This window comes from Nomascus leucogenys, chromosome X (assembly GCF_006542625.1).
Source record: "Nomascus leucogenys isolate Asia chromosome X, Asia_NLE_v1, whole genome shotgun sequence".
NCBI lineage: Eukaryota > Metazoa > Chordata > Mammalia > Primates > Hylobatidae > Nomascus > Nomascus leucogenys.
In genome coordinates, this window is record NC_044406.1 from 22,576,007 (window position 1) to 22,581,553 (window position 5,547).

Below are 5,547 nucleotides of genomic sequence, written 5' to 3' on the forward strand. Positions count from 1 at the left end.
CTGTGCCCAGCCTAAAATTGGTGAATTTTGTAATATGTAAATATAATCTCAAAAAGCTTTTTTTTTTTTTTTTTTTTTTTTATAATCATCTGCTTTTTTTTTTTTTTTTTTTTTTTTTTTTTTTTTTTTTTTTTTTTTTTTTTTTAAGAGTCTCTCATACTGGATCTGACTGAATCCCCCCCCCCCCCCCCCCCCCCCCCCCCCCCCCCCCCAGTTTAGTGACTTACTGATCTCTGACTGTGATCCCCCCCCCTAGTGCTGGATTTATTCAATCTTTCTTTTATTTTTATTTTTTCCTTTGAGACAGAGTCTCGCTTTGTCACCCAGGCCGGAGTGCAGTGGTGGGATCCTGGCTCACTGCAACCTCTGCCTGCTTCCTGGGTTCAAGCGATTCTCCGCCTCAGCCTCCCGAGTAGTTGGGATTACGGGCACCCACCACCATGCCTGGCTAATTTTTTTTTTTTTTTGTATTTTTTAGTAGAAACGGGGTTTCACCATCTTGGCCAGGCTGTTATCGAACTCCTGATCTCAGGTGATCCGCCCTCCTCGGCCTCCCAAAGTGCTGGGAGTACAGGCGTGAGCCACTGTGCCTAGCCGTTATTCAATCTTTCTAGGACTGTTTTCTCACCTGTAAAATGGGAATAACAGTATCTACCTCATTGGATTTTGTGAGAATTAATGTTAATACTTGTTCGGCTAGTGCCAGTAATTGTTAACTATATTATTATAATTTTTTTTTTTTTTTGAGAGGGAGTCTCGCTCTGTCCCCAGGCTGGAGTGCAGTGGCCGATCTCGGCTCACTGCAAGCTCCGCCTCCCGGGTTCACGCCATTCCCCTGCCTCAGCCTCTCCGAGTAGCTGGGACTACAGGCGCCCGCCACCACGCCCGGCTAATTTTTTGTATTTTTTTTTAGTAGAGATGGGGTTTCACCGTGGTCTCGATCTCCTGACCTCGTGATCCGCCCGCCTTGGCCTCCCAAAGTGCTGGGATTACAAGCGTGAGCCACCGCGCCCGGCCAACTATATTATTTTTTTTAATAAATGTTTTATTTCCTATGATGTTTCTACTTCCAATAAATGTTTCTGACGATGAAGCATATTATTATTCTATTAACATTGGATTTTATGATTTATTATTCATTTTTACTTTTGAGACAGGGTCTCCTCTGTTTTTGTTTTTTTTGTTTTTTTTTTTTTTTTTTTTTGAGACGGAGTCTCGCTCTGTCGCCCAGGCTGGAGTGCAGTGGCGCAATCTCGGCTCACTGCAAGCTCCGCCTCCCGGGTTCACGCCATTCTCCTGCCTCAGCCTCTCGGAGTAGCTGGGACTACAGGCGCCCGCCACCACGCCCGGCTAATTTTTTTGTGTGTATTTTTAGTAGAGATGGGGTTTCACAGTGGTCTCGGTCTCCTGACCTCGTGATCCGCCCGCCTCGGCCTCCCAAAGTGCTGGGATTACAAGCGTGAGCCACCGCGCCCGGCAAGGGTCTTCTCTGTTGCCCGGGCTGGAGTGCAGTGGCTCGATCACAGCTCACTGCAGTCTCAACCACCTGGGCTCAAGCGATCCTTCCACCTCAGTCTCCCTAGTAGCTGGGACTACAGGCATGAGCCACTGCGTTCAGCTAATTTTTGTATTTTTTTGTAGAGATGGGGGTCTCCCTATGTTGTGCAGGCTGGTCTGGAACTCCTGGGCTCAAGCGATCCTCCGGCTTTGGTTTCCCAAATTGCTAGGATTACAGGCATGAGCCACCACGCATGGCCTGTATTTTTTTTTTTTCTCTGAGACAGGGTCTCACTGTGTCAGCCAGGCTGGAGTGCAGTGGCGCCATCTCGCTGGAGTTTTTTTTTTTTGTTTTTTGAGACAGCTTCTCGCACTGTATCCCGGGCTGGAGTGCCATGGCGCGATCTGGGCTCCCTGCATCCTCCACCTTCTGGGTTCATGAGATTCTCCTGCCTCAGCCTCCTGAGAAGCTGGGATTACTGGTGCACACTACCAGGCCCGGGAAATTTTTTTGTATTTTTAGTAGACAGGTTTCACTATGTTGGCCAGGCTGGTCTCAAACTCCTAACCTCGTGATCCACCTGCCTTGGCTTCCCAAAGTGCTGGGATTACAGGCATGAGCCACCAAGCCCGGCCGGATTTTTTTATTTAGATAAAGTTCACATGTCCTAAGATTCACCCCGTTAAACTGTACAATTAACTGGTTTTTAGCATATTTACAAAGATGTGCAATCATCACCACTATATAATATCCCAGCATTTTAATCACCTCAGTGTGTTTTTGTAATTGGCTGGTATAAATATTTAGAATGTAAGATTAAGGCGGGGCGTGGTGGCTCAGGCCTGTAATCCCAGCACTTTGGAAGGCCGAGGAAGGCAGATCACTTGAAGTCAGGAGTTTGAGACCAACCTGGCCAACAAGGTGAAACTTTGTCTCTAGTAAAAATACGAAAAAATTAGCTGGGCGTGGTGGCGTACACCTGTAATCCCAGTTACTTGGCAGGCTGAGGCACGGTAATTGCTTGAACCCAGGAGGCGGAGGTTGCAGTGAGCTGAGATTGTACCACTGCACTCCAGCCTGAGCGAGAGAGCACGACTCTGTCTCAAAAAAAAGAAAAACAAAAGAATGTAAGATTAAAGTGAATACCTCCAGTTTTCACCATCACTTAACTAATGCATGCATTTATTGAAACATAACTTCCTATTTTAGCTAAATTGTTGTACCAAAAATTTATGTGATATAAAACACATATTCATATAAATTTTACTTAAGTATTCAATGAACACACAGATAACCTAAATTCTGTTTTTTTTTTGAGAGAGTCTGGCTCTGTTGCCCAGGCTAGAGGGCAATGTCTCAATCTCAGCTCACTGCAACCTCCCCCTCCCAGGTTCAAGCGATTCTCCTGCCCCAGCCTCCCGAGTAGCTGGGATTACAGGTATGTGCCACCACGCCCAGGTAATTTTTCTATTTTTTAGGAGGGTTTTTGCCAGGTCAGGATTTTGGTCAGGCTGGTCTCGAACTCCCGACCTCAAGTGATCAGCCCACCTCGGCCTCCCAAAGTGCTGGGATTACAGACGTGAGCCACCACACCCAGCCCAGAAAACCTAAGTTCTTATTCACCTCTCCTTACATTTTTTTTCTGGTTTGAAATAGCTGTTTATAAAAAACAACTCCAGGCCGGGCATGGTGGCTCACGCCTGTAATCCTAGCACTTTGGGAGGCCGAGGCAGGCGGATCACGAGGTCAGGAGTTCGAGACCAGCCTGACCAACATGGTGAAGCCTGGTCTCTACTAAAAATACAAAAATTAGCTGGGCGTGGTGGTGTGCGCCTGTAATATCAGCTACTTGGGAGGCTGAGGCAGGAGCATTGCTTGAACCCAGGAGGTGGAGGTTGTGGTGAGCTGAGATCATGGCATTGCACTCCAGCCTGGGCAATAAGAGCGAAACTCCGTCTCAAAAAAAAAAAAAAAACAAACAACAACAAAAAAACACAACCCCATTAAAAAGTGGGGAAAGGACAGGAACAGACACTTCTCAAAAGAAGGCATACATGCGGCCAACAAACACGGAAAAAAGCTCAATATCACTGATAATTCTAGAAATGCAAATCAAAGCCACATGAGATACCACCTCACACTAGTCAGAATGGTGATTATTAAAAAGTCAAAAAACAAAAGATGCTGGCGAGGTTCTGGAGAAAACGGAACACTCTTACACTATTTGTGGGGGTGTAAATTAGTTCAACCATTGTGGAAAATAGAGTGGCAATTCCTCAAAGCCCTAGAGGCCAAAATACCATTAGACCAAACAATCTCATTACTGGGTATATAGCCTCTAAAATATAAATCATTCCATTATAAAGATACATGCACACATATGCTCACTGCAGCACTATTCACAATAGCAAAGACATGGAATCAACCCAAATGCTCATCAATGATAGACTTGATACAACAAAATGTGGTACATACACACCATGGAATACCATGCAGCCATAAAAAGGAACAACATCATATCCTTTGCAGGGACATGGATGGAGCCGAAAGCCATTATTCTCAGCAAACTAACGCAGGAACAGAAAACCAAATACCGCGTGTTACCACTTATAAGTGGGAGCTGAATGGTGAGAACACATGGACACATGCGGGGGAACAACACACACTGGGGGCTGTCCGAGGGTTGGGGGTGGGAGGAGGGAAAGCATCAGGAAGAACAGCTAATGGATGCTGGGCTTAATACCTAGGTGATGGGATGATCTGCGCAGCAAACCACCATGGCACACAGTTTACCTGTGTAACAAACCTGCACATCCTGCGCATGCACCCCTGAACTTAAAAGTCGGGGGAAAAAAAAAGAGAGGTAGCAATTATCACCTTAATGAATTCCTTTCTTCACTTCGAATATTGCTCCTCATTTTCCCTAATTTCCCTCATTTTTTCACTTATAATATATATATATATATATTTTTTGAGACGGAGTCTCGCTCTGTCACCCAGGCTGGAGTGCAGTGGCACAATCTCAGCTCACGGCAAGCTCCGCCTCCCGGGTTCACGCCATTCTCCTGCCTCAGCCTCCCGAGTAGCTGGAACTACAGGCGCCCGCCACCACGGCCGGCTACTTTTTTTTTTTTTTTTGTATTTGTAGTAGAGACGGGGTTTCACCATATTGGCCAGGCTGGTCTCGAACTCCTGACCTCGTGATCCACACGCCTCAGCCTCCCAAAGTGCTGGGATTACAGGCGTGAGCCACCGCGCCCAGCCTCATTAATAATATTTAATTCCTAAATAAGCTAACTTGATGACTACTTACAAGTATTCTAAAGTGAGCTTGGCTTCTCAGTATTCGTCATTGTGGCTTTCATATTATCTTTTCACTTCTCTTTACTATACTTTTGCATAATAGCTGTCTAACAAGTTTTTATGGAAATAAATTTATTGCAAACATAAAAAGGAAATAGCTGTTTATGATAAAATTTGTATAGAAATGCAAGGAGAAAAATCACTCAACTGCTTTTCAACACGACGAAAAGTGGGTTAAGGTCTCAAAAATCTTTAAATTTTAAAATACCGATTTATCGGTAATCGAGGTTTTTTTGGATCTGCTTCTTTAAGAAAAAAAAAAAAAAAAAAACAACCAAAAAAACAGCGAACATCAGACGCTCTTACGACACCTAGCTATATTCACTGGGAACGCAGTCTAACGTCACCAAGGCCCACCTCCCGGGCCCTAGAAATCGCTCTCTGGGAACAAGCTAGGGACTTTGATTTTGCTAGCCCTGCCCCTCTGAGCCCTTCACCAAACTTCCGCGCGGGGGCGCCCGCCCCGCCTCCCGCCGGGACTCAGCACGCGGCCTTCTCCCAGCCAAGAGCCCCGTCATAGGTGGGCGCCGACCTCGAGCCGATCTCGCCTTATTAAATTACAGAAATCGGTATTCCAAAAAAAAAGGGCGGGGAGGACACTCCCTCTTTTCTGTTCTCACACCCTAGCTGATTCCCAGGTTTCGGGAAACTCCACAGGAAACGGAAATGGTCTCTCCCAGGCCAGC